Raw genomic sequence first — 26,011 nt, 5'->3', positions numbered from 1 at the left:
GGTTGTTTCCATAGATACCTGATCACAATAACTAATTAGGTAAACATTTTTTTCCCACGGCTTATATCGGGGGCATCTCAGATATGATCTATTCCAAATATCTTGCATTGTAGGTACATTTTTCTTATTATTTGTCTTTAGCAGTATCAGTAAATAAATTATGATGTTTTTAATAGAGACTAAATGAACACAAATGAGAATCTGTGCCTTGTGGCATCTTAAAGCAGTGTTAGGTAAACATTATATCTCACTTACTTTTTGGATTTTTGGCCAGGGTATTAAATATCTCAGACTGGTCTACATTTCAACTGATACATAGCTGAGAATGACTTTGAACTTGTGGTCCTTCTGCTTTGATCTCCTGATTGCTGGGATTACAAGGATGTGCCACCATGTCTGGTTTATGTGGTGTTTATGACTGAGCCTAGGGCTTTCTGCATGGAGAGCAAGCACACTACCAACTGAGCCCAGAGCCCTAGACCCTCACCTGGTTTTCTAAATAATAATTAGATCAGCTTCATCCAGGATTGATTTACAAGTTCAAAGGCACAAGGTCCACTTCTTTCTTTCCTTTCTCATCTCCTCTTCTCCCATTGAATGAGTCACTGGAAAACCGATGCTGGAATCCATAGAAATGTGTATGCATGGGCGGGGCCTGGAATTAGTGGTACCCAGCCTAGCCCTGTATTTCTAGATCTTTAGTTGAAGTGGTGGTGGGAAATGAGTGGTCAGCTTCTGTCCCCATCTACAGCTGCATCAAAGAATCAGCTGACAACAGAGCATTGGGCTTCTAAATGACCCGGAATTGCTTTAGCACTGGCACCTGTGTTTGGACTTGTGCTAGGTCACCTAACTACAGCAGCACTTTTGCTGACTATCGAACTGACTGCGCGCCATGCATGTGGAGGTACTCTTTTCCTTTCTGCTATTTTTTTTTAAACCAAGATTCTCTCAGTCCTCCTGATAGATAACATCACAGCTTTGAGATAAACTTAGCTTTAAAGGTTTAGAGGAATTGCCTAAGACCAAAGATCAATAAGATGTAACGTAATGACAGACACTTGCTTAGCATATACAAGGCCCTGGGTTCAGTGCTTAGCAGAACGCATACACCTGCACACACACACACACACACACACACACACACACACACACACACACACACATTCAGGAACACATGTATGCACACACGCTTGTACCACACATGCACCATGCACATACAAAAAAAGATAAATGGCATAGATGGGATTTGAATAGGGAAGCCAATGAACATTATATATATGCAGCTCATAGATCTAAGAACCCTGGGGGGAAAACAGGTGTCTTGTCTCTTCAGCATCTATCCTCCATGCTTCTGTGATGGCTAAGACAACAATGCAGGTTTGACTTATTAAAGTTCTTAGATCATGAACCTTTCGTAGAGTCTCAGATGGCGGGAAGAACTTTTCAAAGTCCCTCCAGATGAAGCTGATCTAGGAAGGTTAGCTTTGATTCTGGGCTTTGTGTGGTGTTGTGACAGCTGCTAGTTATTCCTGCCATGCTTTGGATCCTACCCTCTCTATGGGACTTAAAGCTTTATGCAAACGCTAATACCCTAACGGGGAAAACGACTCTGGAAATGACCAGTCTGCACCCTTCCTTCCAAATCCGCCCTGACAGGAGCCTGCTCCCTTGTGAACTGATGCCTTCTCTTCCCGCACGTTATTAAAGTCCCCTTGTCCAGAACGCGCTGTCTCTGCTTCCCGGCTTGCGATCTCTGAAGACCTTTGTGCTATGTGTCTCTCATTTCCAATATAATAATAGGTCAAATTTCTCCTGGAATTATAAGCAAATTAAAATTTAAATTGATGTGACTTAGAGGAGAGAACAGGCATGCATATGTATATGAAAGGACAACAACAAATGTGACTCTGAGTCCCTGGATTAGAAAGATGAGCAATTTCATGACTGTTAATCAAGATCACTTGTGTAGAATGGAGGCCAGGATCCCTCCCCACCCCCTCCACCGGCACCAGGTTCAGCATCTGCAGCTTGACTTTTGAGCAAATCGTAGGCTTTTTTTTGACCACTGTTTATTGCAATTCGCCAAAGAAAATAAGATTCAGAAAGACCAAAGTGGAACCTTGTGCATCCTTGGGTGACTCAGGTGACCATATGTATTGCTGGCAATAATTTCAGGACAACAGAGAAAGGCCTCCTCATTGGGAAGTGCGGTTTCATTTTTATCTAATGCAAGCCTAGAGATGAAACTCAACAGTCTGTGGAGTCTTTCCCGATATATGTTTCATAACAACTCCTGTGCAATTCACAGCTGAATTGATGAGCTATCAGGGTTATGTGCTTCTGTAAAACAGAGGCATCTAAGTTGGAAACGCTTTCTCCAGGGAAACAGACCTATTTGAGCTAAATCAAAAACAAGATTAAAGAGTGATTAAAGTGTTGCAAATAAGGCTGTCATAGAAAGGTTGGAGGAACTGGGCTTGTTTAACCTGGGACTGAAAAGCTGCCCAGTGCTTGCAGTAAAACTTCAAGTGCCTCAGACATTCTCCAAGCACTGTTTTCCTCTGTCTCCACAGAGGACGGAGAAGGTAAAATGATCTTAAGCTGCATTATTAGGGATTTAGGTCAGTCAATGGCTCTGAAGCCCCTACTGCACATTAAAAATCACTTAACAGCCATGGCAAACATGCTAATTCCTGAGACCCAGCCTACACTAATGCATCTCCAGAGGTGACACTCAATGATTAGTATTTCTGAAAATCTCTGCTGGTGATTCAAATACGAAGCTGGAGCTGAGACATGCTGGCTGACTACAGGGACTGAACATAGGCTCCTGAGCCATGAAAGCATCTACAAGTCTTTTAACCTGAGGGGTACCATAATTGAGTTAGTCTAGCATTCCTATGTCAGTTGTCTTTAATATCTTTTTGTCTGAACTGAATATTATTTCTGCTATTAAGTGGCTCAGGAGTCTCAAGACATGAAGACTATCTCGGCACGGGGATGAATGAATGAATGAAAGAACGAATACCAAGGATACTCCAAAGGGGGCAGTTTTTACTTTGTAATGCTGGATGTCTGAGCAGAGTCATGGAAATGGCTCCCTATAGCAATGAATACCTAAGGAAAATTCCATCAGGCTTTGTTATTCAAAACTACCTGGTCATCAAGACTTTTATATCATAGAACAATTAAGGTAAAAACGAACTCAAAAGTTAAGAAGGAAGGGGGTAGTGTAGATGTTGAGATCGTGTATGTTGATAACTTATTTGAGGATTAGTAGGGGAAAGAAGTGAGAGATAGTAAGTTCCCTTTAGGGATGGAAAGATTTTTTTCTAAGCAAGTCTGAAGACAGAGAAACCTACTAATGTGGTAGGGAAGTTAAGATGGTGGGTAATTCAGTTAAAATAAAGGAGGAAGGCTCAAGAGAAAGCAAGATTGAAGCTTGAGGGAGCGCAGTTTTCAGTGTAATTCAGGTTTATGCCCCTGGTGTATAATCAGCTACTTCTGTGTAACAAATTATCCCACAACCAGATTTGCAGATCATACATTTGGAAGGAGTCAAGTTGATGATTATCCTGATCTTTGTGACATCAGCTAGGGTCAATGGGTGGAGTCAACTGGTGGCTGGATCCATGCGAAGCTTCCAAGACAGCATTACATGCAAGGCTTGATGTTGTGAAAGGGTGTGCAGAAGAGAGCCTTCTTTATTTCCATGGAAACTCTGAACATTTCCACCTGGTCTCTTGTGGACTCCTGAACTTTCATTTGTCAGTAAAGTCCTCATGAGACATTGATGGGAGATGTCAGTGTTTCCAGGCAGGTGTGGCATTGGTACAGGGTTAATTCTGATCCGCTCTATTGATTTAGCAAGACAGAAATGCCAATCCAGGTTAAGTAGGGTGGAAAATAGAAGCTTTATCTCAATGGCAAGGCTATCAGATAACCACAGTTGTGGCCATCTTTAGTCAACCACAGTTCCTCTAGAAAGGACAAGTGAAGGTATAAAGAATAATCTTAAGGGGCTGGAGAGATGACTCAGAGGTTAGGAGCACTGTCTGCTCTTCCAAAGGTCCCGAGTTCAACTCCCAGCAACCATGTGATGGCTCACAACTACCTATAATGAGATCTGGTACCCTCTTTTGGCATGCAGGTGTACAGACAGTCAGAACACAGTATACATAAAAAAAAACCAACAACAAACCTTAAGGTATTAAATAATTAAGTACAGTGCACAGAAAATTCCATCCATCTGAGTAAAACAAGGAGGGAGGCATTAGTGCATATGTAGCTCTGGTCTAGGACTGTACTGTTGTTGTTGTTGTTGCTAGTTTGATGCAAGCTAGAACCATCTAGGAAGAGGGAACCTCAGTAGAGTGAAAGCCTCCATCAGACTGGCCTGTTGGACCATCAGGGAGCATTTTTTAAATTAATGATTTATGTGGGAGGGCCCAGCTCATTGTGGACACCGCCACCCTTGGACAGGATGTTCTGAGTGTTATAAGAAAGCAAGCAGAGCAGGCCACAGATAGCAAACCAGGAAGCAGCACTGCCTCGTGACACCTGCTTTAGTTCCTGCCTCTGTTTCCCCTAATGGTGGAGTATGACCTATAAGCTCAACAAACTCTCACCTCCCAAGGGTCCTTTTAGTCACAACATGTGTCACAGCAAGAAAACCCTATTTAGAACAAGGACTAAGCTGGTTTCTACCTCCAGACATTTATTAACCAAGGGGTCTTGGACAGATATCTTCTCTGTGAAACAGTGTTGACAGCGAGAACTACCTGGGTATGAATTGGTTTTTTTCAGAAAACAGAACCAGAGGCATAATTTAGCAAATCAGTTGCTGATTGGGGAGTGCTCTTCAAATCAAGGCACCATGTGTGGGAAGATGGGCAAATAAACTGGATTGGCTAGAGGGACAGCTCCAACTATTGTGAAGGTCAATGGCCGCCTTGTTTAACCTCGCAGGGAGCTCCGCAGGGAAAACGGTCCTTCAGGGAACATCTGAGTAGGCTAAGATTGCCAGGTCTATATTTAGCCACTGGGCGTGGCCACCTGAGGAAGGGATATTGCTTGGGGTGAGGTCCCTCTGCAACAGAAAGGATGGAGCCGAGCTCCAAATTCGTCCTCCTGCCATAGCACACCTGGCAGCCAAGTCAACAGTACTTCCTTGAAATATTGTCTGAGAGATACACCTCAGAGTCGTGTGTGTGTGTGTGTGTGTGTGTGTGTGTGTGACTCAGAGAACTCAACTCTGGCCTATCATGTGCAGTGCAATCACTGTTTGAATGTCAGCTTGTTTGCCGGGAGTGGTTTAATAAAGGACTTCTGGATGAGAGAAGTCTGCGTGCCGAGTGAGGATGTGGACAGATGCTGGAGGGTGTCGGCTGAGGTTGTTCGGGGTCGGCTACAGCATTTAAGAGAGTCCGGGTGGGTGAAGTCAAAGGTAGCCAGAGAAGGGCTGGCTAATGGACTCGGTACATTTGGAAAACTGCTAATATGTTCGCAGAGCGGTGTCGATGAGGTAGCTCTCTTGCCACTGCAAGAACGAAGGAGAGGTCACTGGACTACACCACTTCTCTTTCCCATGGTTATTCGGCATCACTGGGGCAGGAGGTAATGGGAAGATGATGGGCTCTGGGTTCAGATCCCAGCTCCACCATTCCTCAAATGTGTGACCTTTAGCAACTTAATTAATCTCTCTGAACCCGAGGTTTATCATCTTAAGATACAGATCATAATGACAAGCCTGTAGAGTTTGACAGTGGTGTGTGCAGGTGTGTGTGTGTGTGTGTGTGTGTGTGTGTGTGTGTTTACATGGTGTGCAAGTGCATGTGCGTGTGCCTGCATGGGGTGTGTGTGTGTGCGCGCGCGCGCGTGTGTAATAAGTGCCGAGAATCAACAACTAGCATGCTCTATGACACGGAGGATCACTTGTGAATGCCCTCCTTGCTCCATTCAGACATTCTCCAGCCTGAGCTCCACTCCACAGTGCTCAGTTTGAAATTAATACCTGAGTCCCCTCTGCACTAGTCTCTCTATACCTGTGTGCTCTTATGACAGTTCTGCTAGGCAAAGGCTATTGCTCCATTTCTCAGATAATGCAGTTAAGGCTCAGAGTAGCTAGAGACCTAAGGATACATTTACTGGCATAGCAAAAATCTGAACTCTTGCCATTTGATTCCCATCTCACTGTCCTTACAGCATCAAAATTGCATTGTCCTAACTGTAGGTGCAGATTAAAGAGTCTCTGAAAGCCAGCGTTGAGCAGGTGTTATAGATAGTCTCGTGGGCAGGTGTGGGTCTAGAGTGATGCCCCAGCTAAGCAGGTCAGGTATATGTTTCCAGAGGGCAACTCATCGTAAGCTGGAATGTACATCTCCACCATCAGCTTAGTTAGATTGTCAGCTTTCCTCAGAATAATTAATAAAGTAAAGGAGGAGGGGAATGGGCTAAAGAAATCATCTTTGTACATGTTAATCTGAGCCATTTTTGAGGAATGCGATAAGGCTGGTTGTAGAAATGTCAGCGTCTCCTTATCGCTAATTGACTTAAGTAGAGGGAGCGCTAATCCTTGTGTGCACAGGAGCCTGGAAGGGAGAGATGAGGCCAATTGATTCCCACTTTTTAATTAACAGATGAACTGCTTTAAAACAATGGTATATTTGAGGCAGACTGGGTGCAAGAGGGGATGGGAGGGACGGTCAGTTCCACAGCAGTGACATTTAGAGCAATATTAACAAGTGTCAGCATTTGATTTGAATCAGAGGCTGCAGTATAGCTAAGCTGTACAGCTCATACCTGGGTGTGGTCACAGAAATTGCTTTCAAGGTGACAGAGGACTTCATATTTCTCTCCAGATCTGAATGGGAAGACCTTTTGGACTCTCTAATCATTGGGTGGGGACCTCAGTGTGTGTGTGTGTGTGTGTGTGTGTGTGTGTCTGTGTGTGTGTGTGTGTGTGTGTGCACACGTGCGTGCAAATTGGTCATCATACCATTTTCCTTGGGGGTGCTTAGCAAAGGATACTGAGTGACACTGGTGGTTTGAGTGGAATCTAGCTCTGAGCAGTGGTGATGCAGTGCGGCTGTGATAAAGGGTTCATCAACCCTTGTGGATAGAAAAGGAGTCACTGTGCCTGTGCTGAGAGCTGATATGCCTATTTGTGAGTCCCCAGATGCTCAGGGCTCAGCATCTCGTGCTGCCTCCGTGCCTGAGTGGATAAGAAGCCTCTGTCCTCATCCCTGGGAACTCTTTCTCTGACTCCCATTCTGTTTGGCCAATGCCCTCGTTTTCTATAACATGCCCTCCATGTCTCTCCTTGGAGCTAGATTTTAAATTCTGCACCCGCATCCCTGTGCTTTATTGCAAGTGCAAGCTCACTTGGTTGTGAGCACAACTTACCTTTCACACCCAGTGAATACCACTGTTGTCAGGACATTCCATTGCCACGCACCTTTCTCACTCCTGGCATGACTCTCTGGCACCAGAGCAGGTTAATAATCACCATGAGAGCAGACTGTCACCTATTTAGATGAGAAGTAAGGATTCATATCTCCTGGATATTAACAGGAGCTCTACTCTGCTCCATCTGGGACCAGGGAAGGAAGAATCCTTGTTGTTCAACTAGCTTTTCCAGACCATCCGTGGCAAGAGCAGCCTTACCTAATTTCTCTCTTCTCTGGCTAGTTCCAAGATCTAAAACCATGGACTAGAGATGCTGCCTCTGCCCACCTTGTCAAAGTGTTCACTAGGGAATAGTGGGTTTCAGTTCACGCTCTTGATAAAGTAGCTGACCCGAGACAGGGGCATGACTTGGATTGGCACCGTATGTTTGCCTTTCGAAGATTTAAGAGTCTGACTTATCTGTAGATTTGAAAAGTGAAAAAGAAATGTTGTTGATAACGTTCTACTCATTCCATTACACATAATTTTCACCTCTGTGCTTAAACTTACTCTAATTAGGGATATTTTTATTTTTACCTTACAGTGATTTGTCAAAGTTCTGCTTTGGGGAATATGCCTTTCATCCTCCGTCTGAACTGAGAATGTTTAAGGAAGTTAGCTTAGTCCTCCCTCTTTTAATATTCTCAGATCCAGAGAGGAGCTAATGCTTGATAAATAGAGGTTGGTTTAACATGGATTCTGGCAGCCCAAAAACGTAGCCACCGGCATCTGGTAGGGGTCTGTGTGTGGACTCTTGCCACTGCTGAAGGACAGGAAGACAAGCCAGGCTATGGTAGAGGAGGGTGAGGTATAACAAACCATTTCCAGGGTGGTCAATCCAGTCCTGTGACAAGAGTACCTATTCATGCATGCGGGCCCCACCCACACCACCCAGTTGCCTGTTGGAGAGTTCTGTGCTGGTACCACCATGACAGAAACTAAATTTCAACATGAGCATTGGAGAGTACATTCCTGCCGAAGTAGACGGGTACTATCTTTCATCAACGGGGGATGCTCAATAAATATATAATAATAATTAAAATAATAAATAATAACAAACATAACTTGTATCTACAAGATATATGTACATGCCTCATTATATATTCACCACAATGTTCATATCTCCTCTGTGAGGGGGGGGGGGTGTTTCTATTACCCACATTTTATAACTAAGGAAATGAGAGCTAAAAATCTTTGGGAAATGTTTGCAGTTTCAGGCAGCAGCTAATGTGGCACACATACTTAATCAATATGCAATACAGTCTTAACCAATAAACAATACCTGCCCAGTGCCCACTACTTCTAACCTCACACTCTATTTGTTGAATGCGCGATGAGTTGAGGCATGGGTTCTGTTGTCAGGCCTCATTCTTGCTTGAGCCATTTCTCCTAAATAGGTGAGCTGTAGTCTCCCAATCTGCCATTTTCAGAGATCCCAATCTGTGAACTATCGACTTGTTAGGTCGATATTTTGTGGACACTTATGTGAATGAATGGTTATTTCCAGGCTTCTCTTCCAGGTTGAACAATCTATAGTCTAGCTAAGCTTATTCTCTCTTCTACCTAGCATGTGCAGTATAGACATTGGACCTTACTCTAGCTTTCACTGGTCCCCAGGGTGCTGTGTGTTCTATGGTCCCTAATGCACTGCATTGTGTTTCCCTTGTATTCTTTACGGTGCTTTGATGTGGGAGTGCTCAGTTACTATAGTCTGAGACCCATGTGAGTTTTACTTCACATACTTTAAGCCAGAACAACCACTGAAATAGCAGTAGCTCCATGGGCTGCTGTTTAAGTCTTTAGAGAAGCTCCCATGTGCTTTCTGCTAAGCAGATGTTCTGACACATCAGAGAGCATCATCCAGGCTGGTGGCTTAAGGCATAATTTGACATGTTGCCACTGTGCACTTACCATTGGCCTTTGAGTGCTGGTCTCCAGATAGCAAGGGCATCTGTGTCTTTTTCAGTAAATCCAAAGGGCAATGATCTAAGACATAGAGCCCAAGGTATCTGATTAAATCCCATGAACTTGGGTCTGGAGAGATGGTGCAGTAGTTAGGAGTGCTTGCTGTTCCTACAGCACACAGGCACTTGAGTCTCAACATTCATGTTTCCAGGGATCCAGTGCCCTCTTCTGATCTCTGTGAACCCACACATAATGCATATACATATGAAGAGGCATGCAAGCACATATACCCAAACAAAATAAGCCTTAGATTTTCTGGAACTGAATAGACAGGGTCCTTAGATGGTTGTGAATAGCCGTATACTGTCATATACCACAGCTTTCATATTCAATACCTCAGCTCTTTCTGATCTTAAGCTACTTGTGGACAAGAACCTGACACTCAATCTTGTTTGTTCCTGAATATGGGGCAACAGAAACAAATCTCAAGGGAAAAAATTGACGGGAGATGCAGATGCACCCAATGGTGCCCAAGGAGACCGGGCTTTGACAAGACTATCCCAGCAACATTCAGCTTCCTTCAGCACCTTTGACTATAGGACTTAGAATCAACTCTATTCAAGGGAAATTGATGCATATGTTGGCTTTGTGATAAAGATATTTATTCAAAGCTCACAGGAAGTCATTAAGGAAAACTCAAATGAAAGGAGAGAAGTCTATGTCTGGAGGAGCTGTCTGTCTAATGGAAATTGTCCTCCCTATGCCTAGTCATGTCAAGGGGTCCTGACAAAAATCATAATCATTCTAAATCCATGAGTCTCACCTTGGACGGATGAAGCACTCCATCCTATTTGGCCTTCTTCCTATACACCCTGGACTCTACATCTCTACTCAGGTGGTAAAGATACCTTAAAAAAATAGGCTCATGCCTTCTAGAAAGCAGATAAGAGCAGACATTTGTCCGTTCCATGCCATCCATCCCACCCCATCAGACCCAGCTTTAAAAGGCAAATTGCTTGGCATTACCACTCAGGGTTAGTCAGTTTTTCTGCCATCACAATAAATACCGAAGATAATCAAACTATAAAGGGACAATCTGTTTGGTTCAAAGTTTTGGGGGCTTCTACTCAATGACCAGTGGGCCCCATTGCTCTGAATGGATAGAATCAGATCACACTAAGGCAGATGCTGGCAATTCGCCCTAAATTGTGTCAGGGATCCACAAAGAGAAAGAATATGGGATTAGCAGTGTCTCAAAATCCCTTAGAGGCCATACCTCTGAAAGCCTAACTAACTCCATCTTCTTCTAGGCCATAGCTCCTAAAGTCTCTTCAAGTTCCCAATACCATGAAGACCATGGCTTTAACACATAGGTGTTTGGGGCCACTTAAGAATGATAACAATTTCTGTCTTGACATCCATCCATTGATCATACTTCAAGGTGTCTCACAACGACATGTTCCCTGGACACTCCTTTGGGACGGGAACTAAGCCTCACTGATCCCAGCCCCTGGTGCCTAGTACAGTGTCTGTCTGTTGCAAGCTTTCCATTTTATATTAACCTATTTTCCCCTATATAAAAAAAAGATTGAATGCACAAGAATCCAAGAGCAAACGGACAGGAAAAAGGAATGCATTTGCTGTGGAGGTTATCCAGTGAAGTTTAGTACCTTTCACAAAGAAAACTTACCAGCTACTTAATTGGAAGAGTTGAAAGCTCACAAAAGAGAAAGGAGGGTGGGAAAATGGGAGGAAAGGCAAGGCACTTTCCCCATTATAGAGAGGGTTGGGATGGTGAACAAAAGCCCTATAGTCACGCAAGAACAGAAGCTTAAAGGACTCCAACTGCATGCCAAGGCACTGGAGGTCCTGCCAACTTCAGCTCATGTGGGGCACTTGCCCTTTGATGCGGCCAAGGAAGGGGATTTCAGCAGCAAATGGTGACCTTAGAGCAGCTGTGCTGCCGGACAAGCATGGAGACCCTTAACTTCACCCTGGCCCCAGCTCCATTCCCCCATGATGGACAAGGAAGGAAGGAAGGAGCTAAGTATTAAACCAGAGAACACAAAGTTGTGCTGCTGCTGGAAAAAGCATACAAGGAAAAGGAATACAAAAGCAACGTGGAAGCAATCTGAGCTCCTGCTTGTTGGAGAGTGAAGGAGTATAGAGCCGAGTTTCTGCTCAGAGGACTTTATAGGCAGCACCGCCTGCTTGGAGCACCTGCCAGGAGCAAAGGCGCCCACATGTTGTTCGCTGAGTGCTCTCTCCTCTGCCGCTTAACATGCACCTGTTATTCCCACATCACAGAGAAGGATGCGGGAGTCCCTGCAAAGCGAAAGAGCAAGACCAGTCTCCACTGCAGAGTCAGGACTGAAAGCCCCGCCTGCCAGGTGCCGTCACAGGGTGTACAGGGAGAATGCACAGCAGAAGGGAACACTTTATTTTCTGTCCCTTGATCTCTCTCTTCAACTATTGCAATCTGAATGTTGTTCTCAGAGCTGTTAAGACTGCCTGCTTCCTATGCACAGGACTAAAACAAACTTAAATGGAACAAAACTAAAACCACAATTTATTGCACTCCTATTATGAACTAGGAATGTGATCGTGGGAGCCCGGAGAGATGGTTCAGTGGTTAAGAGCCCCCCCCCCTCTCTCTCACACACACACACACACACACACACACACACACACACACACATCATGGGCTGCTGCTCCTGAATTTGATTCCTAATACTCACAGAAAAGCTCACACTTGTGTGCACCTCCAGGCACAGGGAATCCATGCCACTGTCTGGCATCTTGGGTATAGCATATACATGGTGTACACACACAATTGCAGGCAAAATAAATAGCCATAACAGCCATACATACATGCATACATACATATTTACAGATAGGTAAATAGGCAGTAGGTAGACAGACAGGCAAACAGATAGATAGATGATAGCTAAAATGAAAAACATATTGTGATTGTGGGTGAAGCAACTACAGGCAAGGCAGGATAATGCAAATGCTTGAAAATGCCATCAGAGATACATGCTGGAGGTATTGACTGAGGACAAGGTAGAGGTGTTGACTGGGGACAGGACAACCTTTAAGGTAGACATCTGACTGTTTAGGAATAGATATTATTTTCTTTCGCTGAAGTAAAATACATATAACAAAGCTTACCACTTTAATAGTTTCAAATGTTTAAAAGTATGAAGTCTTCTCACAGTGTTGTGTGCCCATCTTCAAAACATTTTCATCATGTCACATATTCTATCCCCAGTAAATACTACTAATTTCCTCATCCAGGCTTTGATATTTTATGCTTTAGTTAATTTGCCAATTTTAGGTATTTCACAGTAATGAGATCATGTAATATCTGTGTCTTTCTTTCTGGTTGACTTATACCGTGTATTTAAGATTCATCCATGTTGGAACAAATATCAGAATTTCATTCTTTATTCTGGCTGAATAACATGCCAATGTATGTATATACCACTTGGCACTTGTCCACTTTTCTATTAGTGGACACTGAGTTATTTCTACAAATTTGGTTACTGTGAATAATGAAGCTATGCATGTATTGTACAAATACCTGCTCGTGCCCAGCCTTCAGTGGACGTGCCAGTTCACTTGTTAACTCCATGTTTAATCTTTGGAGGAAATACAATATGATTCTCTGTGGCAACACTGCCATCTTTTCATCCTCTGCGCATTTACATGCATAAGAGGTCCCATTTCTCTGCGTCTTCATACTTGCTATTTTCTGCTTTTTAAATAATAGTCATTGTAATGTGTGTGAAGTAGTTTCAAATTTGCATTTCTCTAATGATTAGTATGTTTTCATGTGCTTATTGGAAAATTACCTATCTTTCTAGAGAAACATCTACTCAGGTCCTTAGGCTAGTTTTTTAAATTGTGTGTTTTGTTGTTGAATATATAAGTCTTGATTATCATCGGGGCCTATGGAATTGGAACTAAATGTCACCACTCAGTATGCAGTCTTATTTATTTTCAAGTTTAATAAAACAGTTGGGCCTTGCTGAGGTGTCAGTCTGAGATGTTTTTATGTAGTGGTATTCTTGTCATCCTTCGTATTGCCATGCCTTTTTTGGTATTTCTAGGATAAGTGACACTTCTGTAGTCCCCTATGGCCAGAGGTAATAAAATTCATAGCAGATGCAGAATGCCAAGCTAACTAAAAACCCAGAGACACCACCGAGAAACAATCCAAGGATGTAAATCATATGTCGTGAAAGCCATTGGATTACAAACACATTATCCCTGTCTGACTCGCTAACGCCCACATGCTCCAAATAAGCTTGGAGTTTGATTTACACCCTGACATTTAAGGAAATGGGAAAGGGTGATCTAGCTCCATATTGATAAATGTGCCCCCACCACCACCACCACCCCCATGTCTACAACACCAGCCTGGGAGAACAATGGTACAGGGATCCCAGTCATATAAATAGGAACCTGAGCCAGAGGAGGGCGTCTCCTCAGGTGACCGCTTTCTGCCTGCATTGACTGGATCCTGCGCCATCAGGTACAGCCAAACAGCTTTCTGGCCTGATGGTGCAGCCAAGGATTGGAGTCAGGATTCCGGGCTTCTATCCTAGCCTCGCCTGTGTTTCTTCCCTTCTGGAGAGTGCAGACAGAACCTTTAGGTGCAGGTTATTCCAGGATCCGCAGGAAGCAAACACATGCTCTGCGTGAACAGTCCAGCTGAAGGAAAATGCAGTGTGAGAGATGCTATACAAGGAAGGCAGAGATGCTGAGGAGAGGGGGGAGAGGCGATGGCAGCGACACACCTCTGCACAGAAAAGCAAATGGGTCTCTTTGTCCAGCACCAGCGCAGTTAGTTAATAGCCAGGAGATTATTTATTGTGTTTCCTGTGGATTTAAAGGCCTTGCTCTGGAGAGATAGACACCCCCCAGGCAGGCTCCCCAGAGGTGGGTTATTTTCTTCCAGTTGGGTTCTCCTTCCCTCCCAGGGACTTTGCTTGCAGAGCAGTCCTGTGCCATAAACGCTAATCCCTGCAGCTCATCTCAGAGGGAGGCTTAGCTGCGTTTGTGAATTCCGAATGAAATCCCTCTCTCCCCCAATCCAAGTGAACAGCTGGCAGGAGATACTGATAGCAAGGAAAGAAGTCGTCACTTTGTTGGATGTTATCCTGAATAATAAGTGAGCCGCTGACGACATTTCAGAGAGCTCCAGAAAGCTGCCATCATCCAGCCTCTGCCACCACCTGGCCATCCGGCAGAGTGAGCACTCTCTGCACAGCTTGAAACGTGGATCATGAGATAGAATAGATGCTAAAGGGTAAGTGGTGTAAACCCTGGTCCATAGACATCCCTGCACCTATGCACACCTACTCACACACACACACACACACACACACACACACACACACACGCACACACATGAGGCTTTACCATCATTTTGTAATTGTTAGCTTGCAATCACTAAATAAACGATCAAGAATCTGTAACTCTTGGTCCCCTCTTCCATAAATGGGAGTGATAGCTTACCAAAGAAGTCATCTTAGGACTGAAGATGTCAGCATGTAAGGCCTATAGAATATCACAGGCACTTAGTAACTGACGGCTCTTTATTTCTTGTCTGAATAAAAGAAAACCATGTACTTACTTCTTGCCGTGATATTTTGGGGGGACACATCAGGGGCAGGGGGGGGGAGGACACTTTCTCAGCTCTGAATTTCTTGGGTGCAGAGCCATTGTCACAAAGTCACTTGCCCAAACAGTTGAGCTCCAACCTCCACTGAGCTAGGAGCCCCGCTCGCCTGAGCGAGCGAGCGCCTGGAGCACAAAGCCCTTCAGAGCATGCAGAGCCCCCTGATGACTGCGGACTCAGCCCGCCCCCAGCTGCACAATCACGCGGCACAAATCCCTGTATTTTCAGTGGAAGGAGCCGCTCCAGTGGCTCTAAAGAGTGAAGGAACCACCACAGAACACTTCTTTAAAAATTCACATCGGCTCTGCCTCTCGGGGGGTCTTGATACTAGTTATGGAAGGAAAGTACATGCGGCTCATTTATATGTGTGTCCCTGTGGCCCAGGGTGGCCCAGGTGACAGCTGTTAGCTCTCTGGGACCACAGAAGCATGATGAGCGAGCCTCGGGCAGGAGGAGGACTTAATTAATCAGTGCATTGATTAAAAACCTACTATGAGCCTGCCTCTATGTTAGGCACAGTGGGGTGACAGAAAACCAAAGCAAAAGCAAACAACCTCTGACAGAGGAAGTTCTAGCTGAGGCTGCACTTGCAACATGTGCAGAAAAGTATGCAGCAATGTAAGAAATGAACAAAAATCTGACCCAGCAATCTCAAGATGTCACCCGATGCTCTACTTCGTGATTAATTGCTGAATGAATGGCAGAGACACTAAGTAACGTGGGAAGAAATCAATCAGTGTGTGTTTATTAACTCCCTCTGCAGCCACTGACCACAAAATAAGCAAATACCTCTTGGGATCTCCTCCACCTTTGCTTATTTTTGGAGTCTGACAGTCTGTTCACTGAGACCCAAATGACGTAAGCACTTTTACTAGACGCCCCCCATCTGTTCCCATTCTAGACAGGCAAGTCTGGTACTCACACAGCCAGAGGGAAAGAGACAAGGAACGCAGTTCAACAAGAGGTCAGCATGTCCTGTTCTCTGTACTCACGTGCCTCAGCACAGCTCTCACACACCTCACTCAGTCTACGCATCTACCTTCCTCCTGAAACCACAAGTTATCCAAAGACAAGACCAGGGGTGCTTGGACGTAGAGCCTCCTTCCCCCTTTGCATAGGACGATGACTGCCACTCTGCAGTCTCTCCCCAACACATGGTTGAATGGATGTTCGTACTATTCTACTGACTTACTGGATTCTCAGCGACAAACACACAGAATATATGCAGGGGAACTGTGAAATGTGGACGATGCTATACCAGAAAGAAGGAGCTCTTCTTTGTCAAAAAGATCCTATTACAACAATGGAGGATTGGAATATACCATGTTTCCTCCTTAATTAAAGGAGAATCTGGTGCAACGGGGGTGTACTAAATTATGTCACGTTGAGTAGGTTACTTATACTCCCCCCCCCCCCCCCCCCCGCCATGGCAGCATGCCGGTTGTCATTTGGGGTAGAGGAGAAAAGATGTGTGGTCCTCCAAAGCAGGAAGGCTCTACAGCTTCTCATAACAAACATTTCCCATACCTGTAAGGTAAACATTGTCCAACACAGTAATAAATCAAGAAGGCAGATGCAGCCAGGAAGGGAAATCCATGGCACATGAATGACCAGAACCCAGAAAGTATTTGCTGAGCATCAACTATATTTTTTCTGGACCCAGAATGTATTAAATGTGTTGCACTGGTTAACCTTCACCATAAACTTGCCTGAGTTTGGAATCCCTGAGGCCACACTCTTCTGGCAATGTACTGAAGGTATTTCTAGAGTTTAACTGAGGAAGGAAGAGCCACCTTGCATGTGGATCTAAACGTGGGCAGATTATTCCAGGAACATCCTATAGGGTCAGACTGGACAGGGAAGCTAAGTGAACAGTTGCCTTCATCTCTGCTTCCCGACTTAGGATACGATGGAACCGACAGCTTCACACTCCTGCCTTCCCAGCTAGGATTGTTCCCCCCGTTCACTTTCTACACCATGACAGACTATACTCTCAAGTTGTGAGCCAGAATAAACTCTCCCTTCCCTAAGTTTTATCACAGCAATGGAAACATGACTAATGCAAAAAAAAAAAAAAATGGCAAGAAAAGGTAGATCACTGCGATAAGCCTGATCGTATCCTTCATAAGCCTTTGGAGTTGGTTTGCGGGAAGAAGGTGGAAGATCTTGGAGCTATTGATAGAGAAAGAGAGCTTGATGGGCCACTGAGGTGGGAGTTTGGAAGACCCAGATGCTTGTAGAGATGCTAACAGTAGAAGCTATGTACAAAATCCAGAGAAGCGCAAGGACCTATCATGAACTGGGCTAGAGTTCATGCATATGTTAATGGGTTTTGTAGGCTGTATTCTGCCTGTACCTTGAGAAATTGAGTAAGGCCAGATTAAAGAGCAAAGGAGGAGCAATTTGTCCGGAGTGAAAACGTCGAGACAAGTCCTATTCAATCTGTGTCGGGGCTACTGCTCAACTTATCTTACCTAGGTTTATAGTGAGAACATGCAAGTGCAGCACGGAGATGTGAAAATCTGCAGCTGGGTGAACACTGTGGGAGTTTGACTGCATACCAGGAGAGTACGGAGAAAGTAGCTTAGTAACATTAAGAGGAAAACTCACACTTTGTATTGGGACAGTAGGGAGAATGACTTTAAGACAAGGCTCTACTCAAAACGGAGAGACCAAATGCAACTGTAGCCGAAGAGCTTCATGATTAAAAACCACCAGCTACAGAAGCATTTTCACAGGTTCAGCTGCCAAGGTACAAAGAGGAACCCTACAGCTGTGGCCAATGGGGACTCGGGACACTGAGGTGACAGCAGAACTTGGAAGCAGCATCCCCATGGGTTTGTTCAGGCAAACCCAGTGCAAGAGTGGGAGGGTCATGGAGCTTTTCCCAAGGTGTCAGAAAGCCACTGAGGCCAGAGGTCAATACATGAAGCTATGACAATTACCTAAGTTATTGCGGACACTGTAGTATGTTGGCAATGCCAGGGCCATGGGAAATCCACAGAGGAATGCTATAGGCATGGAGTAGAGCTGGCCGAAGACATTGCTATCATGTTCCACAAGCAGCAGACCTGAAAGAGTCAGGTGGCGGAGTCCAGATATTTCCACCAAGAGCGCCAAATTCTGGATGTGAGCTTCAATCTTGCCTTGGATCCATTTTTCCTTGCTGTATCCCCACTCCCTTCTTTGGGGACGGGAATGCTTATTCTATTCCATTGTATTTTGGAAGTATATAATTTTAAAAAATGATTTTATGTGAGTGTAACTGTCCTGTCTGCATATATGTATGCATACTACATGTATGTCTGGTGCCTGCAGATGCCAGAGAAGGCTATTGGATGCCCTGGAACTGGAGTTTCAGTGGGTTAGGAGCCACGAGGTAATGGGTTTTAGCAGCTGAACCCAGGTCCTATGAAGGACATTTCACCACTGAACCATCTCACTCCACTCTCCAGTGGTATATAATTTAAAAAACATTTTCTACAGCCTCACAGGGGTCTGCCTTGAGTGCCACAAGAGACTTTGGGCTTTTGAATAATATCTGGGCACTATGGGTATTTTGAATTTAAACTAAATTTAATTAGTTTATACGTATGAGGTGGTCATGAGCCTTTTGAGAACCAATGGCAGAATGTTAGAGCTTAAACATGTGATGAATGTCAAGTTGACATGGGTGGGTAAATGATGGCTAATGCTCATCAGCAACCTGGCTAGATTTAGAATTATTAAGACACATCCCTCCAGTCATGTCTAGTGGGGGCAGTGTGACCAGCTGCCTCAAGATGCCCCTGCCATAGCTAGAGACACTCTAATACCTCGCTTGCCACTCTGAACTACACTTTCAATTATGAACTAAACTGAATCTCTTTTTTTTGATGTCAAGGTTTTGTTACAGAAATAAAATAATATATACATCATTAGAGTTTGTTACATAAGCCAATGAATGAAATGAATGGATCAGAAGTTTAGAAATTTTAAATTATCTCATACTTTTATATGAGATTGATCAACCATACAGATAAAGTAAAGAATTTAACCATAAACTTACGGCCAGATACTACAATTAAAACGCTATTCATCTATCAATCTGACATACTTGATTTTATAAAGACTATATTCTACTAAAGATACATACATGTAAAATGATTATTCAGTGTTCCCAGAGTAATACTATAACTATGTCGTCTTCACTGAGTTAAGAGGCTGATCAACCAGAAGGCATAAAATACATCAATGCTGTTTCCTACAGAAAACAATTTTTTAGCTGAACCTGAAAGAATAAATAAAATGTGGACAGGAATAATGCTTTCAGTGAGTGGAGTCCTCCCCTTAATGCCTGAGGTGACACACACCTGGGTAAACATGACTGGCATCCTTGTGCCCAGTATCACTACATCTTTTCCTTCCTGGATAAGATGCTCACAGATTCAGTACCACCAATACCATCCTGAACAGTAGCAGTGTTGGGAATGCAATCAAGAAGAGACAAAATATATAGCAGTTTTAGACCTGAGATCTTCACAACAACAGAATACAGCAAGTGTAGGATAATAAAATTGGAGAAATATTTAGGAAGGCAGTCAGTCATTTTCCTTTCTTGTTTTCTTACCCCTTATTGGGCACTGAACCCAGGACCTCAGCTATCCTAGCTAAAACTCTACTGCTGAGCTATATCCCAACCGAGAAGGTAGTGATTGCTCACCCCTTTGCTACAGTACCTGTTGAAGACCTGAGAGTGTGTCTGTCTGCCTTGGAAGTAGGAAAAGAAACACACACCTGCCAGAATGTGACGCTTGACATCAGGAAGGGTTGCTGCCTTGGCAGCAAGCAGGACGGAGGCAGCTGATGGGCCAGTAACTGACAGCTAACTGCCAGTGTGTCCGTTCTGGATGCCATCTTGGGAAGAGGCTTCTGAGAATCAGCTTTAAAGGGCTCTATTACTTTAGGCCCTTCCTGGGATATTTGCTGGTAATGGGAGTCAGACGTGATCCTGGCTGGTGCTAAAAAGGCAGACAGGAGAAGGTACAGAGCAATTACTGAATGTGTCTGCACAATTTTGAAAACCAGTTACCTGTCCCTTGGCAGGAGAGGATTTGGCTGCTCGTAGCTGGAACATTCTATCTTGCTTCTCTCTCTCTCTCTCTCTCTCTCTCTCTCTCTCTCTCTCTCTCTCTCTCTCTCTCTCTCTCTCTCTCTCTCCCTCTCCCTCCTGATTCACCTGGTTGTTTCTCTCCCCTCAGAGTCATTTTCCAAGGCATGGATTCCCATCTCTTTGAGACTGCCTGGGGAAGAGGGTACACATATTTACTCCACAGTGGTCTCACAGTGCTTCTCTGGCTGGCACGGGGGCAAGGGAGCTGGTGTTCACAGAACAAAGGAGACCTGCCCCGGAATGGTCCATCTATGCTCTGCTGGGCAGAATTCATGCAAGCGAGGCAGAGGGATAAGCCCATTCATTGTGTGGCACAGCCTCTGTGTTTTGTCAGCAAGATGGAGAACACTCACTATTTTCTCTGGCTTTTAGGATTTCCATATTTATTGCTTGTTTGCTACCACTTGGGAGAAGGCAAGGGAGAAAACAACAACTTCTTCCATTTGGAATTTTAAGTATGAATATGTGAGATTTCCTCTCACTCACCTGTCCCCCTACCGTTTCAGCAAGGCACAGAACCGTGGAGTGCTCAAGCTAGAAGCATCTAAGAAATTTAAACAATATTGCCTTGTTTTATACACAGGAAAATCACAGGCGGGGATAAAGGGAGTTGGTGAACCCCACATACATAGTCAGTGACAGACTGAAGCTAGCACTGACATCTGCAGAATCGCATGCTTATTTTCTTATCACTGTACCATATAGGTACTTCTAATCGGGTAAAGAATCCTGTCATGTAGGGGCTGGGGAGATGGTTCAGGGAGTAACACGTTACTGCCCAAGCATGAGGACCTGAGTTCAGATCCTGACACCTCCAATAAAGCCTTACCCAGAGAGATGAACCTATAACTTCAGTTTTGAGAGGGGGCAAAGCAGAGGCAGGTGGATTCCCAGGGCTGATTGGACAGGTGGTGTCACTAAGTAAGCTCCAGGTTCAGTGTGAGATCCTGCCTCAAAAGAATAAGGTGGTAAGCAAAAAGAGAAAGATGTCCAGTGTTTACCTCTGGCTTACATACACACGTGCACACACAAACACACATGCATTGCATTACATACACATACACATACACGCACACAAGAGAATCTTATTACATGCAGGTGATCCTATACAAGAAGGTGCCCGTCACTTGATGAGACCCTTAGAATTCACCAGAAAATTAGTATTTCTCTCCATTGTGCAGCTGTTATAGTATGTGGCCATGGCTGGTGAAGCAGAGCTGGGGAGAGGCAGTCACTGGCCTCTAAGACTGTACTATTTGGTCCAGGGGAAGACACAGAAGAATGTGATGCAATATGGGAAAGAGTGAGTGGCATGCAGCACCTGCTCAATGAGGGTTAGAGAACAGGGTGGAACTGATGTAGATTAGAAAAGAAGGAACACTCGGGAGGCAGAGGCAGGTGGATTGCTGTGAGTTTGAGGCCAGCCTGGTCTACAAAGTGAGTCTAAGACAGCCAAGGCTACACAGAGAAACCCTCACTCGAAAAACAAAAAACAAAACAAACAAAAACAAAAACAAAACAAAACAAAACAAAAAAAGAAATAAAGAAAAGAAGGAATATGATTTTGAGATCTGTTGTATGATGTGACTGTAGTTAAAACTCGAATGTTTAAAAGTTCCTGAGACTGAACCTTTTAAATGTTTTCACCATAAAAATGGTAAGCATTCATGATGTATGCATCTATCAAAACATTATGTTGTGTTCCATAAATATGTACAAGTATTATTTATTTATAGTACTATTATTTATCAGTTAAAGGGGATATCGTAAGAAAGAGGTTGTTTAATCAGGTAGCCAGAGAAGACTTTGTGGACTTTGCCTTCTGGAAGAACTTCAGTGGTGAGAATCCATTTCCAGCAAAGTTAAGAGCACAAACAGGAGGCATGTATGGGCATTGTGGGGTCAGAGGAGGATCCTGTGAGTACAGCTGCCTGGAGAGTGTAAAGTGAGGTGGGAGAGGGTTAGTCATTCATGAAAGTCATAGTTATTAGGACCTACCAAGCGGGACACTCTTCAAAGTCAGTGACACCAATGTGACATTGGCTTTGGCAATGATGTGACAGTGATATGAGAAGCCCGGTCTCCATCCCCAAACTGTGCACAGATTATGCCACAGGAACTGGCATCTTGGCACATAATTCAAAGAGAAGGCATTTAAGTTAATACCAGAAGAAGCCAGATTGGAGGCGTGGGAGATTGAGGCCAGAGAGCCCTCCAGCCAAAGAAAAGGCCAATGATTGGATCTAAGTGTAAAACAAGAGGTGTCAAAGAGTCGTTGTAGAGTCTACCAGTAGGGGAGGAGCCAGGGCAGCAGATCTCATGCCTGATAGTGAAGACCCTGGAAATTCATTGTAAGGAAGCTGCCTTTTATTTCAAGAGCTATGGAAAAGTTCAGCCTTCTTCTCAGCCTCTGGATTCTGTGTCTCCAAACCATGTCTCCATGGGAACAACTCATCCAATTACTTAGGAATTTTCCACTTGGGGCCTAAATGACCAGAATTTCAATAACCCCTCAGTTGTACGCAAGCAGGCAGATGGCCATCTTATCTCTCACCTTGTTCTCAATGACTAAAGGCCTGCCACAATTATTTAGTGCCCCGTTGTAGGTTCCAAAATAAAAAAGAAAAACCTGGCTGATGCTTTAGGACATAAATAGCCATTATCATTTCTAAGAACAAGGCTGCTATAATTAAAGTGATTTCAACAATTTTTAATAGATATCAAGAATCTCTGGGGCCAATCAATTTACATAAAAATGTCTTTTTGTTGGAACATAGTGATTTATTTGGATGAGGAGAGGGTCATGGGCCAACAGGCCTGGGTGAATAAGACAAAGGTCAAGTCTCTGCCCAGGAGATGCTGTCCACCATCTCTCTTGCAGCATTGATTGAGCTACCCATATTTATTCCTCCTGTTCTCCAAAACTCCAGAGCGCAGACTCAGGATGCCTTAGCAAGCAGAACTGAAAAGAAGTGACCTTATGTGACAGGGCAAGCACTCTCTGCAGGCTTCTGGGATTATCTATGGAGCCTCTATGCCAACCACCTCTGCTGTCATTTTGTAGGGACACTTAGGTATGAATTCAGAATAGAATCCTGTCCCTTTAAGACCCTTTATCAAGATAATGGAATTCGTGATCTCACAATCACATAAATCATTGCCAGCCCCCTTAAGTCAATTCATATTTCTGTAGTTTGTTCCTGGCTCAGGAGGAAATTGCATTTATTATAATTGCCTCTAATTGCACCAGATTAGTGATTACAATTATTGATGGAAGCTGATTATTCATTAGCATCAAATCAATCCCTGTGCTTTCTCATTACTCCAAACAGTAACTCTGATGAGGAGAGGTCTAAAGGAGTCCAGGTCCAGCCCCTTCCCCACATGTCAGGCAGCCTCCTCTGTTGTTTCTAAACAAACACCTGAAAACAATTTAGAACTTAAAGTGACAAAGAGGATTCTCTCTTTGTCTAATCTCAAATCCAGTGCCTAATCTCAGATCCACCACTGACTTATAAAGATATGGAATCTGTTAAATATCACCAAAGACTATTTGGAGGCCCCAGAATGCTTCAGGACTGCTAGCTTTTCCAGGATGCCCTTCATGCTTACATAACGAAAGTTCAGCACACCTTGTCTAAATCATCTGAAATATCTACCATCTCAAATATGAAAAAAAAAAAAAGCATTCACTCTTACAGATCAGACTTTAAATTCTAGCTGAATCCCGTGAGCTTCGTAAAAACAAGTAAGACACGCATCCTAGCTGAGCTGCAGCACTCACTGGGAGTTGTATGCAGATAAGGTATGAGAACTTCTTCACTCCTTGTACACTAACAGACCCTTTCGTTTGGTACCAGCCCTTAGAGAATGCACCAGACTTCTAAGAAGTGGCTGGATGAGAATATTGTTATCAGCTTGCAAGACTGTGGTCAGGGATGGATTAGATAGAATTTTTAGAGACCTTGCTCACCAGAGAGGAAGTAGCTGCTCATAAGTGTCACCTCCTTCGCCTTGCATTCCTTCAGACTATAACATCTCAATTAACTTCAAAAGTCGCAAGCTGATATCTTTGTACACTCACTTAAACTAGCTGAGTACGTCTATTCTGCATGTGCTTGCTGGTAAACACATTTCAGTGTGGAGAGAAGAGCAGCTTCCGGAAGGTCTCTGCCTTACTCACTTACAGCTGCAGCATGCTCTAGACACGGCCTCTAGAGGGCTAGAAATATAAATAAAATATAGGTACTGACCTTGAACTCATAGCTGTGCATTCCATTTCCGAGCTCCATTCTCATTTAAGGAAGGGCAGGTTCTAACAGGACCACAGAGAACATGGAACCCAGCTTAGCTTAGAGGGTCAAGGAGACCCAGCAGAGGCAGCTTTGAGATGTACTTGAAGCTGTGTGCACTCCTTGTGATGTCTGTGCCAAGGAAAGAAAGCTAGAGACCAGGCCCTCTTCACAGCTGCACTCATGACATCTAGCTGTTTGACATGTGATGACAGTGACAAGGACTGATGCTGTTTACCAGCTGTTCCGTGGATCAAACCACAGTGACTCAGTGGCCTTTCTACCTCTTTGCAACTAAGATCTCAGAAACCTGAAATTGCCTTAGAGCTTTTGTGGGTAGACTTTTCTGAGATCTTGAATGGCATCGGTTGACACTGGATTCTATCCCTTTCTTTCCAGAGTTTTCCTTCTTACTCAAATCTCCTCCAGTTTCCGAGTCCTCCTGTATCAGCATCCTCTGCTTTCCATCGTGCCTCTCCTCTGTTCATCACTGAACGCTGAGAGTACAACTGTCATAGGTCACAGAGGCAGTCAGGGAGCCAAGGGCCAACACAAGATGCAGAGTCTGCCACAGGCAGCAGAGGAAGCAAGGAGGAAGGCAAAAATGAGGGGATTGCCAGCTTTGCTTCACGCCAGTCTTTTTCCCACATTGACATCCGGGCCAAATGTTCTGCATGGTCGGACTTGACCCCGACAGTCTATCTGAACGAGGCTGTTTCCTCTTGGAAAGTAAACAGTAATTCCCTAGACCATGCAAAGTACAAGTCCGGAGCCTGTAGGACACGACCCTGCTGTCCTCTACTTGGAAGCCTCATCCCACAGTGGTCTATCGCTCACCTACTGTTGGGGGAACTGAAGACTTCTCCAAGCAGAATGAATATCTTTCTACGTCAAGTCTCTTGTGTGTACATTCTGCGTGTAGGCCGCTTGGAATGCTACCATTTCCTCTAAGCTCCAGGGACTCCTGGCCATGGCCCACCTAGCTAGGCAGAAGGAAGTTTGTGGAGGAATGTCTTGGGTGGATGTAGCAGCTGTCAATAAAGAGCTGATTGGCCAATCAGCTGGGCAGAAGGAGGGGTCAGTGGAGGGCGGGACTTACTGATGAGGTGCAAGGAGTTCTGTGAGGGAAAGCGGAAAAAGCCCTTTTCCTCAGCAGGTACTGAGGGAAGACACGTGTGTTCGTGAAGCATAGCTGGCCAAGTGACTGGGGGAAGCAAGGTAAACTGGTTAAACTGCCTCAGATAATTTAGAGTCTGCCCAGGTAAGGCCTCAGTTTTGAGTCTTTAAAAGGTCCTGGCGTCTTTATTTTTATTGTTTAAAGGCTGCTCTGGGGCCCTAGGAATTTTCTTCGCCGGGAGCCACAGCCCCATCATCTACAGAGCTTAACCCTGTTCTCTTCCCAGCCTCTTGTCTCCTGGTTTCGTTTTGAAAGACGATGTGTTGTTATGTAGCATACAACCGCAGCATCGCTTTCAGAGCAGACCAGAACACCATACAATGCTTTACTTTCTTAGGCAACTGGGCACA

At 44.3% G+C, this 26,011-nt stretch overlaps 1 protein-coding gene and 1 long non-coding RNA gene across 6 annotated transcripts in view; one reads left to right on the top strand and one right to left on the bottom strand.

Moving 5' to 3' along the window:
• Window positions 1–26,011, top strand: part of LOC311597807 (neurotrimin) — a 964,426-nt gene that overhangs the window by 143,485 nt on the left and 794,930 nt on the right. The window lies entirely within an intron of this gene.
• LOC311597808 lies at window positions 456–25,726 on the bottom strand. 2 transcript variants are annotated; one of them, XR_014779354.1, is made up of 4 exons: window positions 24,446–25,726; window positions 9,361–9,589; window positions 7,408–7,869; window positions 456–1,815 (listed from the first exon to the last, which is right to left on the bottom strand). It is a non-coding gene; the product is annotated as an uncharacterized lncRNA (long non-coding RNA). The 2 variants fall into 2 exon arrangements; XR_014779355.1 differs by lacking the exon at window positions 24,446–25,726 and adding an exon at window positions 19,817–20,545.

The sequence above is a fragment of the Acomys minous genome (genome assembly GCF_964271855.1).
Source record: "Acomys minous genome assembly, chromosome: 5".
Taxonomy (NCBI): Eukaryota; Metazoa; Chordata; class Mammalia; order Rodentia; family Muridae; genus Acomys; species Acomys minous.
The sequence above is the reverse complement of the archived record's forward strand: the minus strand, read 5'-3'. Positions and strand labels throughout refer to the sequence as shown.